Here is a 23,065-nt window from a genome sequence, read left to right on the forward strand (position 1 = left end):
ACACAAGCGCCGCAACAACGGCGACAACGCCGAAGACACGGCAATCAATGCCGGATTCGGCGGCTCTAAATCCGGTCAACGGAAGAAGCCGTTCAAAAGAAGCAATCCGGGCCCGTCCAGTTTGGACCGCATACTCGATCGCTCGTGTCAAATTCACAGCACCCCCGATAAGCCAGCCAATCACACCAACAGAGAATGCTGGGTGTTCAAGCAGGCCGGCAAGTTGAATGCCGAAAACAGGGACAAGGGGCTGCATAGCGACGACGAGGAGGAGCCTTGGCCACCGAACACAGGAGGACAGAAGAAGTTCCCTCCAGAAGTGAAAACGGTGAACATGATATACGCAACCCACATTCCCAAGAGGGAACGGAAGCCTGCACTAAGGGACGTCTATGCGATGGAGCCAGTCGCCCCAAAATTCAACCCATGGTCCTCTTGTCCGATCACCTTCGATCGCAGGGACCACCCCACTAGTATCCGTCATGGCGGATCTGCCGCATTGGTCCTTGACCCCATCATCAACGGATTTCACCTCACCCAAGTCCTTATGGACGGCGGCAGCAGCCTGAACCTGCTCTACCAGGATACAGTGTGCAAAATGGGTATAGACCCCTCGAGGATCAAACCCACTAAAACCACCTTGAAAGGTGTCATCCCAGGTGTAGAGGCCCATTGCACGGGCTCAATCACACTGGAAGTGGTCTTCGGATCTCCGGATAACTTCCGAAGCGAGGAGTTAATCTTCGATATCGTCCCGTTCCGCAGTGGCTATCACGCACTGCTCGGGCGAACCGCATTTGCCAGATTCAATGCGGTACCGCATTATGCATACCTCAAGCTCATAATGCCAGGACCTCGTGGGGTTATAACAGTCAATGAAAACACAGAACGCTCACTCCGCACGGAGGAACACACCGCGGCCCTCGCAGCTGAGGCACAAAGCAGCCTTTTAAGGCACACCGCCAATTCGGCGATAAAGCCCCCGGATACCGCCAAGTGAGTCCGGAGTAACCTGCAACAGGATCGCCTGGCACGTTCAGAGCTCTCCTAGCAATTCGGCCCCCTCTCCTAGTCCCAGTCAAGCAACGAAATCCGTGCCGCGCGTACATAATTACACACTGAAAATACCATGGGCATAGGCGGGGGCACGACCAGGGCACGTCCCACAATGCGGCTCAACCGCCCTAGGGGCTGTATACCTGTATCATTTTCTCTCTTTCAGGACCTTACTCTCTGGAAGCCCTTTCCGGCAGTATGATTGCTGGACACATTACGGGAAGGAACAACCAAGGAGGCAAGAAGCTAAGACGTACAAGGGAATCCACAGGTGGTCTCTAATAACAATCGAAGTACCCGTTTTTAATACCCATACGCAGCTTGCCCTTGGATAGGACATGTCAAATAGTCCTATTTTTTGCTTATTGCACTTCTTGTATCAGTGTGCTTCAACGTATTATTTAAATAACAATGCTTAGCATTAGTCTATTATTGCATTACCCTTCCTTTTTCTTGTTTGTTTATTTATGACAACTTGCACCCGTACATTCTGGTACGACCAGTACGCCAGGGGCTTCAGTATACCCCATAATATGGCGTGAGAAGTCCGAACACTTTCGACAGTGCGCCACCCCGAACTTATAACATTATATGCATCAGCTCCGAATCATGTCTTGGGTCAATAGTTGGGTTTTCCCGGCTCCCATGTTTTGGTACCTTACGTTCCGCAATATCGGCTAAGGTAGCGCTGGGAGAGCTAATGCGATTGTCTCCCGGTTCTTCCGGACGAGCACCTCAGTAGAGAAAGCCGAAATCTGACTGTCATGATAAGGCGAGAGCTGGTCGCTGTTCGAGAGGTCTCAAGTCCTTAAAGACTTTTTCCGCTTCGGGCGAGGAGTCGACCTTGCCCGACTTAGGCGTATATAGCGCCCCAAATTCGGCCTTCCGAATACTAGGGGCTTCGCCAAAATTTAAAATTGCAGACTTCTATGGCTAAGTGAGAGTGATAAAGCCTTATAGTCCGATTGCCTGGTTCGTTGTGCTGAACACCTCCCTCGAGGGACCCAAAATTGGCATAAAGAGTGCTCAGGTTTTTCCCGAACACCTCAGTACTAGTTACATGGGGGCAGAAGCCGACGACTGGCCAACTCTCAGATTTTATAAACGGCCGCACATAAGGTAATATTTTAAATTCAGAAACTCGTTTCATATTACAGGATCGCATGAGTACATTCATTCGAATATTACATCCTTAGTACATTCCTCCGCCACAAGGCGAGAACCCTTCAGGACACAGTTATAATACATTTCGGGGTGGCGATGCTCCTTGACTTCCGGCGGCCCCTCCTTCACCAGCTTCTCGGCGTCTAGCTTCACCCAGTGGACCTTTGCTCGGGAAAAAGCCCCGCACGCGCCCTCGATGCAGACAGACCGCTTTATGACGTCAAGCCGTGGGAAGGCATTCACAAGACGCCTCACCAGGCCGAAGTAGCTATCAGGCAGGGGATCGGCAGGGCACATACGGACTATAAGACCCTTCATGGCCAGTTTGGCCGCCTTGTGGAGCTCGACCAGTTGCTTCAGCTGGTCGCTCAAGGGAATAGGGTGTTCGGTCCCAGTATACTGAGACCAGAACAACTTCTCCATCGAGCTCCCCTCCTCGGCCCGGTAGAACTCCGCGGCATCTGACACACTGCGGGGTAGATATGCGAATGCTCCTCGAGAGCTCCGAACTCGGGTAAGTAAAAGGAAATTTTCTTTCACATGCTTGCTTTGCATGCTGAATGCCTTACCTGTCGCTATCTTCTTAACCGCCTCAATTTCCTGGAGGGCCTTCTGGGCTTCAGCCTTGGCATGTTGTGCGCTTTCGAGGGCCTTCGCAAGCTCGGACTCTCGCGTTTTAGAGTCAAGCTCCAAGGACTTGTGTTCTTTGACGAGAGCCTCGAGCTCTTGCTGCACCTCGCCCACCCGGGCCTCTTGTTTTTCCCGCTCCATGCGCTCCTTGGCCGCCTTGTCCTCGGCCTCGGACAACGCCTTCTTCAGGGTCGCCACTTCGGTCGTGGCCCCTGGCAAATTTCATGACGATCCCATGATCTAAGCAACCACCCTTGTTTTTTCTTATCAACATACAGACAGGGTATAACTTACCTTTTTTTTCTTCGAGCTGCCTTTTCGCAAGGCCGAGCTCTTCCTTGGACCGCTCAAGGTCCCGCTTCAGTCCGGCGACCTCCGCAGTACGTGCGGCAGCGGCTAGCAGTGAAGCCTGCATATGGACATAGACATATTTCGATTAGACTCCTGCGGTTATTATGTGATCCTCTATTCGGCCTTTCTCCGCAAACGCCAAACAGAGCATCAGGGGCTAGTATCTATGCGGTAACATTCTCTTATAATCTGGTTACTTACCTCAAAGCCTGTTAGCAGGCTGGCACAGGCTTCAGTCAGACCGCTCTTGGCGGACTGAACCTTCTTGACCACCGCACTCGTCGATAGAAGCGCCGCGAAGCGCTTCCAGCAAGTTGTCTGATGCCTCCAGATGGACAGAGGCCACCGGCACAGGCGGCTTGCCCCTCTTCACAGGGGGTCGCCTGACAGAGTTCGGAACCACTGGAGGTTCCGGCGCAGTGTTCGGCTGGGGGCCGAATTCGGAGCCCAAGGGAGTCTTGCTCCCCTTGCGCCCAGGGTCTGGAACGTCGCCTTGAGGCGCCTCCAGGACTACCTCCCCTTGGCTCGGTGCCCTTTGAGACAACACCTCGACGTTGTCCGTAGGGCGAGGGGTGGAGGCGGTCGGAAGTGAATCGCTATTCATATCCAACGGGTCCAAAGAACCATCCGACGAAGATACGTCGATATGGGCTCGGGACGGACTGCATGATCATGTTCGGCGTGATGAGAAGCAGTGCAATAAGACATACCATGAATTACTATGGTACCCGGCTACTTACGACTTTGCCAGGGGCTTGTCCCTGGGCAACTACTCATCGTCGCTGTAGGCGGCCGTCGTGGAGCAGTCCGGAAGGGGGGTCCTTCCCTTCTTGGACCGTTCGGCATCCCCGGTTGGGGCGGCATTGCTTTTCTTGTCTCCCCAGGCTGGGGGGGAGAACTTTCCTCTTCCTCCTCCTCGTTTTTGTGGGAGGAGTGCGCCTCGGAGTTTTCGGACGATGAGTCTGATATAACCTTGCGCCGGAGACCCTTTCGGGTCCCCGTGGCCTTCTTATGGGCCTTCTTCACCGGCATCGTAAGGCGCCGGAACTAGCATCTCCGTTTGGAGAGCATCTGCAGGATCTTCAGGCAGGGGAGCTGGGTAATTGATCTGCTCCGCTTTCTTTACCCAGTCCTGTTAAATGGCATGGAGGCTTAGATCCCGCACATCATTAAACTGGGGAAAATAAACATCCTATGGGATATGGAAAACTTACCGGATTGGCAGGGCGCTTTGCGCTGAGTCCGCGGTCCTCGGTAAGGGGAGGAGGTACCTCGGCGCCCTTGAACAGCACCTTCCAAACGTCCTTGTGCGTCGTGTCGAAAAGCTCTTGCAGCGTCTGGTGCTCGGCCGGGTCGAACTCCCACAAATTGAATGCCCGTCGTTGACATGGGAGGATCCGGCGGAAGAGCATGACCTAGACCACGTTGACAAGCTTGATTTTCTTGCTCATCATGTTTCTGATGCATTTCTGGAGTCCGGTCAGCTGCACCGATGGACCCCAGGACAAGCCCTTCTCTTTCCAGGAGGTGAGCCGCGTGGGGATTTCGGATCAGAATTCGGGGGCCGCCACCCAGTTGGTGTCGAGCGGCTCGGTGATGTAGAACTACCCCGATTGCCACCCCTTTATGGTCTCCACATAGGAGCCTTCGAGCCAGGTGACGTTAGGCATTTTGCCCACCATGGCACCTCCGCACTCTGCTTGCTGGCCGACCACCACCTTCGGTTTAACATTGAAGGTCTTCAGCCACAGGCCGAAGTGGGGCCTGATGCGGAGGAATGCCTCGCACACGACGATAAACGCCGAGATGTTGAGGATGAAATTGGGGGCCAAATCGTGAAAATCCAGCCCATAGTAGAACATGAGCCCACGGACAAACGGGTGGAGGGGAAATCCCAGTGCGCGGACGAAGTGGGTAAGGAAAACCACCCTCTCATGGGGCTCTAGCGTAGGGATGATTTGCCCCGCATCTGGCAGCCAGTGTGCGATATCCGTGGCTATATATCCGGCTCCCCGTAGCTTTGTGATGTTCTCCTTCGTAACGGAGGAGACCATCCACTTGCCTCCTGCTCCGGACATGCTTGGAGTGGTTTGAGGAGAAAAACGCGAACTTGGGCGCTGGAGCTCGAGGGCGCAAGAATGGATGAGCAAGGGTGAATCCTTGTCCCTTTATAAGGGCGGAAGAGGCGATGTGCCTCCCCACTTACCTGGCAAAATCGCTTATTCCCCAAGCGCCGTAATTGATGGCGCGGTTGGGTTACCCACACCCGTATTGATGAGAATCCCGTGATAAGGGGACACGATCTCTGCTTCGACAAGACGTGCCAAGGAAACCACCTCGCGATATGTGCAGTGGCTGGTTGTGAAAAACGGTTCGAATAATGACTGGGCCGTGGTATGATGTCATGCTGCAAAATGCGTCAGCAGATTAGATTTGTGGAAATATTATTCTCTTTGCGGTGGTATGTGGAATTTGTTTTGCAGAGCCGAACACTGTCTTTGTGTTCAAAATCTTCTATGGAGTATTCGGAGGAGGAACCCGCCTTGCAATGTCGAAGACAATCTGCACGCCGGACTCATCGTCATTGAAGCCTGGTTCAGGGGCTACTGAGGGAGTCCTGGATTAGGGGGTCCTCGGACATCCAGACTATATCCTTTGGCCGGACTGTTGGACTATGAAGATACAAGATTGAAGACTTCGTCCCGTGTCCGGATGGGACTCTCCTTGGCGTGGAAGGCAAGCTTGGCAATACGGATATGTAGATCTCCTCCCTTGTAACCGACTCTGTGTAACCCTAGCCACCTCCGGTATCTATATAAACCGGAGGGTTTGGTCCATAGGACAACAACAACCATACCATAGGCTAGCTTCTAGGGTTTTAGCCTCTATGATCTCGTGGTAGAACAATTCTTGTAATACTCATATCATCAAGATCAATCAAGCAGGAAGTAGGGTATTACCTCCATCGAGAGGGCCCGAACCTGGGTGAACATCGTGTCCCCGCCTCCTGTTACCATCCGCCTTAGACGCTCAGTTCGGGACCCCCTACCCGAGATCTGCCAGTTTTCACACCGACAGTCCCTCCATCCCTCCTCCCCTCCCCCCTCCTCCGGCCGCCCCCTCCTCCCTCCTCCTTCGGCCACCCCCTCCTCCTCCGGCAGCCGTCCTCCCACCGCCCCCTCCCCCTCCTCCTCTCTCCTCCCCCCTCCCTCCCTCCTCCTCCCTCCTCCGATCCCAACGCCCTCCTCCCCCTCCTCCTCTCTCCTCCCTCCTCTTCCTCCCTCCTCCCACCCTCTCCGCCCTCCAAATATCCTAAACCCTAAACTCTTTTTCACTGTTCTTGTATAATGTAGTTTTTTTTACAATTTTTAGCAAGTGTTTAATAGAATTAGTAAGAAAATTAATAAAACTAGTTGAACTAGTTTATTTTTAGTAAGAACTAGTTTATTTTTATTTATAGTAAGTGCTTAGTTGAACTAGTTGAATTAATAGAGCTAGTTTATATTTAGTAAGAAAATTTGGGTATATGAGATTAGTAAGAAAATTTGGGTATATGAGATTTGATGATCTAATTAAAATTTTAGTATAGAACTAGTTTATTTTTAGTAAGAAAATTAATAGAACTAGTTTATTTTAGGTGTATTTAACAGAATTCTAGGTTGATTTGTTTTGAAGTGGACATGTCATATTTTCAACATGTCACATTTGTTGTTATTTTTTTTAGTTAAAGCAATTATTCCCGCATCGACGTCGACGATGCCTATCATGCATCCTCCTCGTCGACACAGCGGAGGAGGCCTGCTTGATCAGACGGGCCATGTACGGGACTGGGCTCCACCGGGATGGTACTGGGAGGTGCTACCTTCCGGGTGGCGCAGCCTGGTGAGGAGCCAGCCCGTCGTTTACCCGAATCTTCTTTGGTGGCGGTCGCGTGGGCCAGTGACGATGCGGAGGCTTGAGGACCCCGCGGAGGTGGTATGTCACCGTGTCCGTGAGGAGGACGAGCACGTCCGTCGCTACATGGCTGCGTTGGAGGGCAGGTTCAACAATACCTGGCAGGTTCTTTTGGGATCTCACTGGAGCTATGATCCTGTGATGGTTCCTTCTCTTTGGGTGTCCACCGCCCGCGCCGATACTCGTCGCTAGGGTTCTGGCTGCATTAGTGATGTTATATGTATGATACTATTCGAGATGTATTAGTGATAATATTCGACGATGTACGAACGCAAGAGATGCTTTAGTTTTGCTTATTGAATGCATGCTAATTTGAATAATAATTTATTCTATGATTTAGATTTGCTTATTGAATGCTCAAATTGGAGAACTACTCCTATTTTGAATGCTCAAATTGGAGAGCACTATGCAAGGCGTATGCATTTGATTAGTTGATAGCTTATAGAGTTTTTGTTTTTGCAGAAATCAAGGAGCCCCTCCATCATTCCCGCCGTCATCCCCATCACCAACCCCTCCGACCTCGAGGTGAGACCAGCCAAATCTCCATGTCAATATGAGTCCCATAAGATATTTTGAAATGTTTTTGTTCATATTTTCAACCATTGAAATGAAATGACCATCAAGCTTGAATGCTCAAATTATGTAGATATAAACATGTATATCTTGTGTTTCTCAAATAGGATATGTGCTTGCCCAAGTGGCCGGCCATGTTTGCAGGTAACACCTCCGTGTGGCCTATGTTTTGCCAGGGTGTTGATTAATTTCTGTTCCGGCAAATTTCAGGCGCTTGATATGTCCTTTTTTAGCAAAGGTCATGCCGGATTTTTCCGTGAATGTTGGCATGACTTTAAGTCTGTCGAGGCTCTATACAAAGAAAATTAATTGAACTAGTTGGATATGTAGGAAATATCGAGTGGCCTGGATTTTCTAGAAAGATAATTAAACGACATTTCGGGTTGACTTTAAGTCTATCGAGGCTCCATACATGACAGTCAACAAATAAGTGATGGAGAAAGTCTGCACCATATATGAGAGAAGAAGAATCCCGACTATTGTCGTGGGGGTCCTTTTTCCTTCTTCTCCTTGTGCTAGACCTATGTTATGCACTAGGGGAAGGAGGAATAACGACCATCACCGACGGTCGAAAAATGAGTGACGGAGTGTGTCCACCATATATGAGAGAGGACGAAGAATCCCGACTATTGTCGTGGGGTCGTTTCTCCTTCTTCTCCTTGTGCTAGACCTTTGTTATGCACTAGGGGAAGGAGGAGTAACGACCATCACCGATGGTCGCAAATGTCACAGAGGAATCAGTGAGGGAGAGTCTCCACCATATATGAGAGGATGAAGAATCCCGACTATCGTCATGGGGGTCGCTTCTCCTTCGTTCCCGTGTGCTAAACATTTTGGTGTAATGCAATTGAGGACGAAAGGAGGAGCGACCATTGAGGGAGTCCTGGATTAATGGGTCCTCGGGCATCCAGGCTATGTGACGTGGGCCGGACTGATGGGCCACGAAGATACAAGACAAAAGACTTCCTCCCGTGTCCGGATGGGACTCTCCTTTGTGTGGAAGGCAAGCTTGGCGTTCATATATGAAGATTCCTTCCTCTGTAAACCGACTCTGTACAACCCTAGGCCCCTCCGGGGTCTATATAAACCGGAGGGTTTAGTCCGTAGAGGCAATCACAATCATACAGGCTAGACATCTAGGGTTTAGCCATTACGATCTCGTGGTAGATCAACTCTTGTAATCCTCCTATTTTTCAAGATCAATCAAGCAGGAAGTAGGGTATTACCTCCATCAAGAGGGCCCGAACCTGGGTAGACATCGTGTCCCCCGTCTCCTGTTACCATCGACCTTAGACGCACAGTTTGGGACCCCCTACCCGAGATCCGCCGGTTTGACACCGATATTGGTGCTTTCATTGAGAGTTCCGCTGTGTCATCATCAGAAGGTTCGATGGCTCCATCAGTCATCTACAACAATGCCGCCTGGGGGAGGTTTTTCTCCCCGGCCGGATCTTCATATTCGGCGGCTTTCAACTGCGGGCCAACTCGCTTGGCCATCTAGAGCAGATCGACAACTCCGCCCCAGGTCACCAGATTAGTATTGGAAATCTGGACTATGTCGCTGATATCCGAGGAGACTTGATCTTCCAAGGGTTCACAACCCCAACCTCCACTCTGGCCTTAGATCCAGAGTGCATCGCCAGGTCCGAAGATGGGATTCCTGAGCCCGCCGGACTATCTGCGGCCACTAAGCCCAGTACGGGAGTGCCAGAGGAAGTAGTGTCGCTGGGAACCATCATGAGGCTGAACTCTTCTTCGGACACTGGCTCCGAACCCTCGGAGTCAGCATCGTGTGAGCTCATCCAAGGAGTCTCGTTCCCGCCACACTCCATGGACTCTCTTCTCCCTGGCCAAACCTCGCCTTTAAGCGAGGCTCTGGACTTAATGCGATCCATCGTCATTACAGAGAAGCAATGTCCGAACTACGCCCAGCTCGGACTAGGGGCTGAGAGCGGGGAATGTTACATCCCACCCACCAACCACTTCATAGCAAGTGTCGAGGACTTAACCGACATGCTCGATTACGGCTCTGAAGACATCGACGGTATGGACGACGATGCCGAAGAGGAGCAGGCCCAAAACTCGCCATTTACCGAACGCTGGACGGCCACCTCTTCGTATGACGTGCACATGGTGGATACACCCAAAGAGGGTAACGGCGATAATGAGAAGAATGCAGTCAAGGATAAACCTCCTGAGATACAACCAAAGCGCCGACGTCAGCGGCACCGCTCTAAATCACGCCGTGAAAAAGACAAAAATACCGGCACAAGAGACAACAATACTCCGAAAGACCAAAAAGAACCCGTCGAGCCAACCTCCGAACAGGACGATCGGGAAGATGGGCAAGTTAGCCCTGATGAACATGTCGTAAATGAAGACTCGGAGGACAGCAATTATCTTCCACTCTCCGAGGATGAGGTGAGCCTCGGCGACGAAGACTTTATCATGCCATAGGAATCTCTCGAGCAGGAGTGCTTTAAGCGCCGGCTAATAGCCACTGCAAGGAGCCTGAAAAAGAAGCAGCAACAGCTTCGAGCTTATCAAGATCTACTCAACGACAGATGGACTAATTTCCTCGCAGCCGAGGAATACGGCCTCGAGAGCCCAACCAAAAGTTACTCGAAGCGTAAACTGCTACCTCAATTCGACGACGAGGCACTCGAGCCCGTACCATCAGCACGTAACGCGGCTGACCGACCTCCACATGGCTGGGACAAAACGGCAACTCAAGCCGAACACCAGCCCATACTACCTCGCCGCAAAGGTAGAGACACAACAGCTCGGGGATATACATATGACCTGCGGCAGGACCTGCAAAATAGACCAGGTCAGACCAGATCGATCTACGGATCGCGGGGGCGTGCCCCGACGTGTGACGACGGCTATCTAGCCGGACGTGACAAGCATAACCACGTCCGGGCCGAAAACCGCAGACGGACTCCATCCAAGCTACCTCGTGACTTGGCCCGATATAGAGGCGCCGCACACCCCCTCTGCTTCACTGATGAAGTAATGGAGCACGAATTCTCAGAAGGGTTTAAACCTGTGAGTATCGAATCATATGATGGAACAACAGATCCCGCAGTATGGATTGAGGACTTTCTTCTCCATATTCATATCGCCCGCGGTGACGATCTTCATGCCATCAAGTACCTCCCGCTAAAACTCAAGGGACCAGCTCGGCACTGGTTGAACAGCCTGCCTGAAAACTGTATTGGCAGCTGGGAGGACTTGGAGGACGCCTTCCGCGACAACTTCCAAGGCACATACGTCTGACCTCCGGATGCCGATGACTTGAGTCACATAGTTTAATAGCCCGGAGAGTCAGCCCGGAAATTATGTACTAGGTTCCTAACTAAAAAGATCCAGATCGTCGACTGTCTGGATGCCAAAGCCCTAGCGGCCTTTAAGCATGGCATCCGCGACGAATGGCTGGCCCGACACCTCGGCCAAGAAAAGCCGAAGTCCATGGAAGCCCTCACGGCACTTATGACCCGGTTTAGCGCGGGCGAAGATAGTTGGCTAGCCTGTAGCAATAATAATGCAAGCGAACCTGGCACCTCTGAAGCCAGAAACAGCAACGGCAAGCCCAGACGCAACAGGCACAAGCGTTGAAGCAACGATGACAATACCGATGACACGGCAGTCAACGGCGGATTTAGTGGCTCCAAGTCCGGCCAGCGGAAGAAGCCATTTAAAAGAAACAATCCGGGCTCATCCATCTTGGACCGCATACTTGATCGTCCATGTCAGATCCACGGCACCCTTGATAAAGCAGCCAATCATACCAACCGAAGTTGTTGGGTCTTTAAGCAGGCTGGCAAGTTAAATACCGAGAACAAGGAGAAGGGGTCGCAAAGTGAGGACGACGACGAGGAGCCTCGTCCGCCGAACACATGGGGACAGAAGAAGTTTCCCCCTAGGTTAAAACGGTGAGCATGATATATGTTACCCATATCCCCAAGAGGGAGCGCAAACGTGCGCTCAGGGACATCTACGCGATAGAGCCAGTTGCCCCAAAATTCAACCCATGGTCGTCCTGTCCGATCACCTTCGATCACAGGGACCATCCGACCCGTATCCTTCATGGCGGTTCAGCTCCACTAGTCCTCGACCCAATCATTGATGGATTCCACCTCACGCGAGTCCTCATGGACGGTGGCAGCAGCCTCAACCTGCTCTATCAGGATACAGTATGCAAAATGGGCATCGATCCATCAAGGATGAAGCCCACAGAAACTAACTTTAAAGGAATAGTACCAGGTGTAGAGGCCCACTTCACAGGCTCAATCACATTGGAAGTCGTCTTCGGATCTCCGAACAATTTCCGAAGCGAGGACTTGATCTTTGATATAGTCCCCTTCCGCAGTGGCTATTATGCGCTACTCGGACGAACTGCATTTGCTAGATTCAATGCGATGCCACACTATGCTTATCTCAAACTCAAGATGCCCAGACCACACGGTGTCATAACAGTCGATGGAAACACGGAACGCCCCCTCCGTACCGAGGAGCACACCGCGGCCCTGGCAGCGGAAGTACAGAGCGGCCTTATCAAGCAGAATTTTAATTCAGCGGCCAAGCTCCCGGACATAATACCATGGGCACTCAAAATACCATGGGCAAAGCCGGAGGCATAACTCGACTGTGGTCCATAATACGGCTCGACCTTCCTCGGGCACACTTACATTCCATTTTCTTTTTATCCTTTTTAGATTTCTTTTCCACAGGCCCCTCACGATGGCCTGGTCATCGACCCTTTCGAAGGATGGATATAACAAGGCGGCAAGCAGCATAGACGTGCGGGGGAATCTCTAGGTGGTCTTCTTGACGATCACTCTACCTATTTTCAGGACCCGCATGCAGCTCCCCCTTGGTCTTGGCATGTTAAACAGCCCTATTGCTTATTGCACTATTTGTATAAATACGCTTTGACGTATTAATCAAACCATAATGGAAACAGTTTGCGGCCCAACTGATGTAGCAATGGCTTACTACCTCATTTTATTTTGCTATTCTTATCAATTGCACCCGTACACTCTGGTACGCCTTAATTCCTAAGGGGCTTCATTGCGCCCCATACTACGGCAACAAGTCCGAACACTTTTTACAGTATAGTTCGGCACCCCGAATTTAGCATTATATGCATCGGCTCCGAATGATGTCTTTGGTCAATAGTTGGGTTGCCCGGCTCCTGTACTTACTACATTACGTTCCGTCCTATCGGCTAGGGTAGTAAAGGGAGAACTACTGCGATTGTGTTCCTGTTTCATCCGGATAAACACCTTAGTAGAGAAAGCCGAAAACTGACTATCATGATGTTGCGAGAGCTGGTCAAGCTATTCGGAGGTTAAAATCTCTTGCGATTTTTCCCGCATTATGCGACGGATCGGCCTTCACCCGATCAGGTGTCTACAACACCCTAATCCGGATTAAAAAATACTAACTAGGGGCTGCGCCTACATTCCTAATGTCGAACTCCTATGGCTAAGTGAGGGTAATAAAGCCACATAGTCCGATTGCCTGGTTCGTCGCGCTAGACACCTCCTTCAAGGACCAAACTTTTGGATCAAGAGTGTTTAGTTCCAACCCGAACACCCCCGTACTACCTACGTGGGGGCTGAAGCCGACGACTAGCCAAATCTCAGATTTAATAAAACGGCCGCACAGGAGGTAAAATTTTAAATAAACAGCAAGCATTATATTACATATTGGCTTTGTTTCATAGTACACGGGATAACATGAATGTATTCATTCAAAGATAATGTCGTTTGCACACTGGCCCTCTACAATACGGGATCCCTTCAGGACATCATCAAAATACCGCTCGGGCGTGCGGTGCTCCTTGCCCCCGGGCGGTCCCTCGGTTGCGAGCTTGACGGCGTCCATCTTCGCCCACTGCACCTTGACACGGGCGAAGGCCATCAGCGCACCTTCGATGCAAACCGGCCGCTTCATTGCATCAAACCGAGGGTAGGCATTGACCAGCCGCTTCACGAGCCCGAAGTAGCTGCTTGGTATGGCTTCGGCAGGCCATAGATGAATTATCAAATCCTTCATGGCCAATTCGGCCACCCTATGCAGTTCGGTCAACTTTTTAAGCTCATCGCTAAAGACACCGGATGCTCTGGCGCAAGGTATTGCGACCAGAACAGCTTCTCCATTGAGCTCCCCTCTTCGGCTCGGAAGAACTCCGCATTGTCAGCAACACTACGCGGCAGATCCACAAACGCTCCTGGAGAACTGCAAATCCGGGTCAGTAAGAGGTACCTTTTCTTCACATATTTGGTCTGCATAATAAAGGCCTTACCCGCCACGATTTTCCTAGCCTCCTGGATCTCCTAGAGGGCGCCCAGGGCTCCCTGGGCTTCAACCCGGGCCTCTTGTGCGCTTTGGTGGGCCTTAGCAAGTTCGGACTCTTGGTCCGTAATCTTGTGCTCCAAGGACTCGCATTTCTTTACGGCGTCCTGGAGCTCCTGCTGGACCTCCCCAACCCTTGCCTCGTGTTTTTTGCAGGCAGCTTGTTCCTTTGCAGCCCTCTTCCAGGCGTCGGCCAGCGCGTTCTTGAGGGTCTCCACCTCGATCGCAGCTCCTACGACATATCATGATATCATGATCAGCGCAAACAATTCATATTTTTATCAGATCTGAATGGGCCATTGCATACCTTGCTTGTGCTCTAGTTGTTTTTTCACACGGCCGAGCTCTTCCTCGGCCCGCTCAAGACTCTGCTTCAGTTTGGGGATTTCGGCAGAATGGGATGTCGCAGCCAGCATTGACGCATGCTTATTCCAATAGACATGTATGGTTAGTGTCCTGTGAATTTTTTTGATCCTCTGTCCGGCTTTTCTTTTCGGACACTGGACAGAGTCTCAGGGGCTACTATCTATACCATGACATTCTTTTTACATAATTACGTCACATACCTCAAAGCCTATTAGAAGGCTGGTGTAGGCTTCGGTCAGTCCGCTCTTAGCGTACAGAACCCTATCAACCACCGTACCCAGGAGGATACGGTGTTCCTCAACAATGGAAGCACTTTGCAGCGCTTACAGTATAGTATCCGGCGCCTCCGGATGGACAGAGGTCACCGGTGGAATAGGTGCACCTCCTTTTGAAGGAGGCTGGTTGCATGATTCCGGTGCCGTATGGGCCTCCAGAATAGTATTTGGCTAGGGGCCGAATTGGATATGGCCCCCATCGCCAGGGATTTGCTCCCCCGTGTGTCCGGCGGCTGGGGTATCGCCCTCTGGCGCCACCCTGAAGGCCTCCTATACCTCTCCCTGGCCTGGGAAGGTCCTTCGGGACAGCACCTCGGCGTCGTCCGCGGCCTTCGGAGAGGAGGCCGCCGGAAGTGACCCGCTGTCCATCACATTCGGATCGAGCGAATTCCCCGAAGATAAGGATCGCTGGGGGCGGGCGTGGGCCGGACTGCAGCGCGTCATTCGACATATTAAAACAACGAAGTAAAGAAGTTGGATATATGTGTGTATAAGTGCCTTTGAGTACTTACGATTCGGCCAGGGACTTCTCCCTGGGGCGCCACTCGAAGCTGCTATCAGCGTCCAACGCATTGTTGTCCGCGAGGAAGACCCTCCCTTTCTTGGACGCCTCTGCCTCCAGATCAGTGGAGGCCGCCCTTTTCTTCCTTCCCCCCTCGGGGGGACAGTTGCTTTCCTCCTCCTTCTCGTCGTCCTCGGTGGCGGGGGAGGAGTTGGTTTCGGCGGCTTCGGATGTCACGTCCGAAGTGCCTATACGGTGGAGGCCACTTCTTCGAACATCAAAAGTTTCAGTCAAAGTAAAAAAACAATTGGACACATACAAACTGAAGCAAACCGTCATGCTTTTCATGTGTACATGCAAAAGATGCAAGTGGTATCCAGAATTTGGATATAGGTAGTACGCTCATGTGGTGAATTTTGTGAATCTATACTCTGCATCTACCAAAAGGACCGCTCCCCTCACATGCAAATATAATTCAGTCCAATGGCTTTCTTCTCCCCTCACATGCATAATACAAGAGCAGACCATCTAAACAGGCGGATCAGACCTTCACCTTGGGAGGGAGGCGAGTGCTACCTGTTGCCGTGCCATCGTCGAGATCGGGTGGTCCTCCTCCTCGAGCAAGACAAGGTTGTTCCTCCCCTACACTCCAATGGCCATCTTCTCCAAGGACATCTACAAGGGCAGAACACACTATTGATGCAAGTGCCACCAAGATAGTTTCAGTCAAAGTTAAAGCAAATGTAAACATGCAAACTGAACCAAACCGAGGTGCATATTCATATGTGTGTGTATGTAGACATGCAAGTGCCATCTGAATTTTGGGGAACCAAAGCGTGGTTGTTGTTGTTGCTAAACGAGGAGCAAGTTGTTTTAGCAACAGCACATACTAGTAATTAGCTAGGACCATTATTATTGCACAACCATTCGAGGACGGTGGCAGACACATCAACTCACAAGGCTCTACTGGAGAAACAAAATAATAGGATATGTGATGCTATCAATCTTAGCACAAGAAGAAAAAAACACAGCCACTCCGATAGAATGGATGGATGCATCATGCACAATCATCGGTTCCATCATTGCAGCACTAGTTGAGCAACAAATCAAATATAACAGTAGTTCCATTGGTTCAGCCAACAAGTTAACAAAAGTTTACTTCCCACTACTAATTTTGCAACTTGTCATAATAAAGAAAACAGAGCTCGACATCACAGCAACAAATAAATAATGACCCGCTGTACTACATATATCTGTAAAGGACTTCTTGAGAGATGATATTATTACCAATGAAGAAAAATTAAGATCAAGGCTCCAGTACATCAGCGGTACTACCTGTGCATCAAAGAAGAGATGGATAATCAATTTTATGTAGGTAATACCAAATAAAGGATCAAATTTAAGTTCATTCAAAATGATGCATATGTGGGTTGGCAGAAACAAAAAAAGAATATATATAAATAGATCTACAGATATGAACAAAATGGCAAATGTGAAAGAAAATAGCGCATATAAAATGTTGATTGTTTTGGAAGATCCAAAGGTACATATGATCAATTAATCATAACTGGGAATCTGAACATATTAATGCGAAATAGTAACTGACTATAGCAAATGAAATTGAGATAGAAAAAAATGTTACCTAGAGTCCTTGACTCAACCGAGAGATCTATGGGAACCAAAATTTTACATGCAATTTATCCATGTTCAGGTAATACAAAATATGCAGAGTAATTAAATCGTGTAGTAGCTAGCCCATATATAAAACTAAAGGTAGAAACTGGAGTAATGAAACATATCTGGATTGATGTGCAAATGCTATAGCGACTTACATGCTTGGATTCAATAATTATGATGAAGCAGATTAGTGTGATGCATATGCATGTTCGTCAGAACAGATCTAGGGGAAACAACAAAGTAACCTGCACTTCCTCTAATTTATTAATCACATGCTCTTTGACTAACCATCCAAAAAATATAGATCAAGGATGATACTGCCAGCCACCTGCGGGGAGTAAGAATGAGTAGTTTCTGCTAATTAGAGGACAAACTAAAAAAAGCTAACTAGAGATTTGCTCTCTCTGCGTGTGTACGTTGTGCTCTGGTCGGTGGGGGAATGATAAAAAAGCAACTACTGCTATGTATGTTAGCTTGTCCATGAGGATAGATCAAACTAGCTACCGGTGAAGGATATATCCAGCTTCGTGACTTAAGAGAACCACAGCTAGGTTGCGTCGGCAAGGAATGGGTTTGGCTCAGCGTTGCGTCGACTTTCATCACCTTCTACTCCACCTCACTCATCATCTCCGTTCGAGTTGTAGCAGCAAAATTAACCAATCCCTATTGGTACTATCTAACTAAAGAACCAGGATTCTAAACTCATCTTCTCTCTCTGTTTGGTACTAACTAGACAGATAAATAAATAAAGGACTTGTTCATACAAATCCCATTAGAATTCCTTCATACAAGAGGATTTGCATCACATATTCCTCTACTTAGCAGCAGCAGTAGTGAGCAGAGGAAGGAGGCGGAGGAGATGGAGGTGCTACCTGCCGAGGTGGGTCGTCGTGGCCGTGCTTGAGCTAGATAGCCTACCTCCTCGAGCAGGACATGGCCGCCAGCTAGGTGCGCCAGTAGGAAGGACGACGCCCTCCTGCCGTCGTCGTCGTCCAGACCGCGCCAAGGTGACCTACAGCAAGGGAAGGAAAGGAGAAGGTGAGGTGGGGAGGGTGGATCCGGGCGAGGAAAGAGGGGAAGGACGTACCTGGGACACACCGGTAACGGATCCGTCGAGCTCTGGCCTCGCCGTCGCTGGATGTGGCTGATCCCGGCGATGTTGGGGGTGGTGGCCGAAACCCTAGCTAGCCACGGGGACAGTGGAGGGCGGGAGCGCCGATTCTGGACGGAGGGGGAGGTGGAGCGGACCTAGGGGAGCTCGGGGGCGTGCTGCGCGCCGCCGGAGCTCGCCGGAACTGGCCGGCGTGGGTGGTGGCGGCGGCGAGGGAGAGAGGCTCGTGGGGGAGAGAGGAGTCGCGAGAGACAGAGAGGTTCGTGCGGAGAGAGCGAGGTAGGGGTTGGGTGGGCTCTTTTTTCTTTTTCTATTTTTTCTCCTTTTCTCTAGATGGATGGATGGATGGTCGTGGGGTGGACAGCTAGATGGATAGATGGATGGATATGCGCCACGTCATCGATCCGTGGCACAAAGTTTCCACCAATAGAAACGAAGATCATACAATTGTGTTTTCCCTTTTGTTTTTCTTCTAATTTTTTCTACCCTCTTGCACCGACCGTCGACGATCCTTGAGGGGAGAGGAGGGCAGCGAAGAGGAGATGGTCTGGTGAGGTGGGGAGGGAATGGATCGGGGAATGGTGCGTTCGGTATGATGACTATGAGTCCGGACGGGGACCTACGCACAGTCGCACGGAACATCTCTTCGGCTTTCCCGTCACCGTCGACGATGACACGTGCGAGGTCCCTCACCATCGAACGACGACACCAAAGGAGGGACAGGCCCACCACCGGGGGGCGAATGTACCTCCGCGGCATGCCGGATCCGGCCATTAAAATCGACCAAAAGTCATACGATGCCGGAAATCCTCGGGACCTGGCACGGTGTCGTCATATGGACCTTGTAGGCTGTGATGAAAGTTTTAGCGCGTTTCGTAGAAGTCTGACCGGATGTCGCTTGTAAACTGCACCATCTCCGAGGTAGTATCTGGCTATCGAGAGAGAACACATCCAGTTTATGAAGGAAGTGTGTTGCCTCTTGCTCCACTGACTTCGAAACTGCTCGTGCTCTCAAAGGGGGCAATTGCATGACACGTGTCAGTACATGGCAATTTTTGGGCCCGTCTGCAATATTTGAGACATTTACTGCATCCGTAGGGTTTCAATGCGGGAATTGCATATCTGCACGGCGGCCACCTGAAATGATGTCCAGAAGTGGTTTGTCAAATCATATATGATGTCTTTGCGGTATGTGTAGGCCTAGTGCAACCCAAGGAGGGGCATGCCCCACCATCGGGAGGCGAATGTACCTCCGCGGCATGCCGGATCCAGCTGTTAAAATCGACCAAAAATCATACGATGCCGAAAATCCTCGAGACCTGGCACGGTGTCATCATATGGCCCTTGTAGGGTACGGTGAAAGTTTTAGCACGTTTCGCAGAAGCCTGACCGGAGGTCACTTGAAACTGCACCATCTCGGAGGTAGTATCTAGCTATCGAGAGAGAACGTGTCTGGTTTGTGAAGGAAGTGTGTTGCCCGTTGCTCCGTTGACCTCGAAACTTCTCATGCTCTCAAAGGGGGCCATTGCATGACACATGCAAGTACATGGCATTTTTCGGGCCCGCCTGCAATATTTGACACATTTACTGCATCCGTAGGGTTTAAACGCGGGAAATTGCAGATCTGCATGGCAGCCACCTAAAATGATGTCCAGAAGTGGTTTGTCAAATCATATATGATGTCTTTGCGGTATGTGTAGGCCTAGTGCAACAAAAGGAGGGGCAGGCCCCACCACCGTAGGGTGAATGTACCTCAGCGGCTTACCTGATCTAGCCGTTAAATTCCACGGGAAATCATATGATGCCGGAAATCCTCGGGACCTGGCATGGTGTAGTCATATGGCCCTTGTGGGGTGTGGTAAAAGTTTGGGCATGTTTCACAGAAGCCTGACCAGAGACCGCTTGTAAACTACACCATCTCCAAGGTAGTATCTAGTTATCGAGAGAGAACGTGTCCGGTTTTGTGAACGAAGTGTGCTGCCCGTTAATCCGTTGGCTATTTCAACCCTCCATCACGCTTGTATACATATATTAAGACACAATGCAAGTTTTGGTGGCATTGCTACCCCCGAAGGCCCCCCACCGACCTTACCCTAGCCCCGTTGACCCAGAGATCTAGGCCTTTGACTTTCACTAGACGCCCTTTGATAAACGGACTTTTCCACCTGGTTGTGATAGGTCAGCCCATAGGAACATTTCAGAAGAAGGTCTGGGCCCAACCCACCATCGGATCCCCCTCGTGTCGACCCGGCGCGGCTGTTTCCCCCCTCCAAGTGCCGACGGTAGCGCCTTCCGTGAAGGGGATCACACTCCAGAGCTGCATGACGGGTGTTTGCACCCGACACCACACTTCTAGACATGTAAGAGGACCCAACGCAAGATTTGGTGGCATAGCTAGCCCCCGAAGGCCCCTGGCCACACTCATAGACACGCGAAGAACAATCCGTAGTGGGGCATTTTTTTCACATACTCTTGCATCTTTAAAAAATATAAGAAATTGCCACACCTATTATATCACATGTGTCTACACTGTGTAAAAATTTCATGAATTGATCACACTCCGAGTGTTTAGAAATATTTCATGCAACGCCAAAACCGGAGAGGGATTACTTCGATTTCATTGCCATCCGTTAGGGGGGGGCTCACACCGGAGCCGCGTATTGCCTCTTCATACATGCCACCACACCTTAAGACGTGTATGAGGACCCGGGGCAATGCTCTGGTGGCATTGCTACCCCCGAATGGCCTCGACCGGCGTAACCCTGGACTAGTTGACTCGGAGATCTACACCTTTGACTTTTGCCGGACGGGATTTGACCAACGGACGTTTTCACCTGGTTGTTATAGGTCAGCCCATTCTGATAAAAAAATATGTCAAAATTGATCCAAGTATCAATTACTTATGCTTTTAACAAAGTATAAGGACCTATATGCAAAAGTACACGAGGTCACATTTCTAACATACTCAAAAACAAAAACAAACTGGATATTCATAAACTATGGAAAATTCTACCCCGAGTCGACATATAATTTGTGTATGTTTAACTTTTTAGAAAAGTTAGATTTAAATTATTCAAATTTTAACTTTTAAAAAATAATAATAATTTAAAATAAAAAACAGATGATATCTATGCCTACGGCCATGCCGTAGGCATAGTTGTCGGGGCTACCAGGAGGCGCCACGTGGCAAGGCTATGCCTACGGTCTTGCCGTAGGCATAGATGGAAAACTATGCCTACGGCTTTGCCGTCGGCATAGCTCTGCCACGTGGCAACTCCTAGTAAAATAAAAAGATGATATTCATGCCGACGACCGCCGTTAGGGCCGTCGGCATAGATTTGACGGCGTCAGCCCGCCGTCTGTCCCCGGGCAACTAGGGCCACCTCTATGCCGACGGCCTATCTATGCCTACGGCTGCCGTAGGCATAGATCGATGTATGCCGACGGCCTTACTATGCCTACAGCTGCCGTAGCCATAGATGGAGCTATGCCGACTGCTTTTCTATGCCGACGGTGTTCGCCAGGCCGTCGGCATAGCTCCATCTATGCCTACGGCAGCCGTCGGCATAGTTAAGGCCGTAGGCATATAAGGTTATTCTGGTAGTGTTCGGTTCCTATGGTCGCCAACTGGACACTGGCTGCTATCTTTGATTCATAAAGCACACTATATTGCCTTTGTTTTCACATATAAACATAAATGTTAACAAGTATATTATTCTGATTGTTGAGTCAGTCTGTTGATAATAGTAAATGTGTACTGATTCTTTGTCTCTCAATTCTTATCTATGGAGCACTACAAAGGATTCATGGATTGCTTGTGTTTCTCTTCTGAACTTCTTTGTCGGATGCCTTGTTGAGAGGATATTTCTCTCTACGAAACTAATGGATAGTTAGTGGCATCACTGGAGGTAGCTATTCCATTTAACAACAAAATTTTCAACACTCCAATAGCTGAATTAATGTTTACTTAGTTTTGCAATACAAAACAAACAAAGTCACAGATTGCTGAGAACATCCCCAGGTAAAAGGATTATATGATAAAACTTTTAATTCCATGCTATTTTATGTTTGTTTTCCTAACAGCGGAACACCATGTATAGGATGTCTGGAAAAAAGACCTGCAAGGAGAGCATTATTCAGTCACGACAATAGCCAATGAAGGGCAAATCGAAGATAGTTCCTGGAGGCAATAGCCAATGAATAGCGCTATTTTGTTGCCTCTTTTTTCCTGTGTAATAAAGCTTACTGAATCCCTATGGAAGAATGAAACTTTTGATCTATCTTATTATATAAGTCACTTTAAATGCAAGGTATTAGCTTTGTAAACAATTGTTTCAATCCCTTGTTTGTAAATGACATCGATTCCCAATTATCATGCTCAAGTATATATATTTTCAAAGAGAAATCGTCTTAACTTTTCATCTACATGGGTTTCAATTGGTACCCTAAGTGCTTGCTAAAATATATATACAGTAACGAATACAAATAATTTCAAAGCATTCATAGTTTTAAATGGCACTCTGTGCCATTTGGCGCGACATTTTTGAATTATACTTTATTTTTCATCTTGAAGGGTTGAAGTAGTACCCTAAGTCATTGCTAAAACATACTTCTACTAATGAAGTCAAATATTTTCAAAACACTTACGGTTTAACATGGTCTCTGCGCTCGCTCAAACATTAAGTTACTAAAAAAATATTTTCAACACACACATGGTTTTAATGTAGTTTGTTTGATAAACGCAATGTAAATAAGCTATCATAAACGGAACCCATGCCTTTCTTATAACACTATGTATCAAATTCATACATACATACATATATATATATATATATATATATACATATATATATATATATATTTGTTGATGATCCAATCGGTATCTAAATATTCTAACATGCATGGTTCGAGTGCTTGGTTTTCCCTCGGCCTTTGCGCCATCGACGGAATGGGTTATCTAGTGGAGTGAGAAAGGATGAGATAGAGAGGGCATACGAGATAGAGAGGCAGGGTGAGTGGAGCTCGGCAGCCACACCGACGCGA

At 49.4% G+C, this 23,065-nt stretch overlaps 1 long non-coding RNA gene across 4 annotated transcripts in view; it reads right to left on the reverse strand.

The window, feature by feature from the left end:
• LOC109771429 (uncharacterized) overlaps window positions 1-18,553 on the reverse strand; it is a 38,000-nt gene extending 19,447 nt beyond the window's left edge. The window contains exons 1-9 of one of the 4 annotated variants that reach the window (XR_012187143.1): window positions 17,999-18,549; window positions 17,784-17,923; window positions 16,522-16,569; window positions 15,811-15,909; window positions 15,245-15,502; window positions 14,658-15,162; window positions 14,399-14,516; window positions 14,042-14,323; window positions 13,406-13,974 (exon numbers count right to left, since the gene is read on the reverse strand). This is a non-coding gene — a long non-coding RNA (uncharacterized lncRNA). Of the gene's footprint in view, window positions 1-13,405; window positions 13,975-14,041; window positions 14,324-14,398; window positions 15,163-15,244; window positions 15,503-15,810; window positions 15,910-16,521; window positions 16,570-17,783; window positions 17,924-17,998 lie in introns of those variants that run through there. The other 3 variants (XR_012187144.1, XR_012187142.1, XR_012187145.1) reach the window with 3 other exon arrangements.
• Window positions 18,554-23,065: the final 4,512 nt, after the last annotated feature.

This window comes from Aegilops tauschii, chromosome 6 (genome assembly GCF_002575655.3).
Source record: "Aegilops tauschii subsp. strangulata cultivar AL8/78 chromosome 6, Aet v6.0, whole genome shotgun sequence".
Taxonomy (NCBI): domain Eukaryota; kingdom Viridiplantae; phylum Streptophyta; class Magnoliopsida; order Poales; family Poaceae; genus Aegilops; species Aegilops tauschii.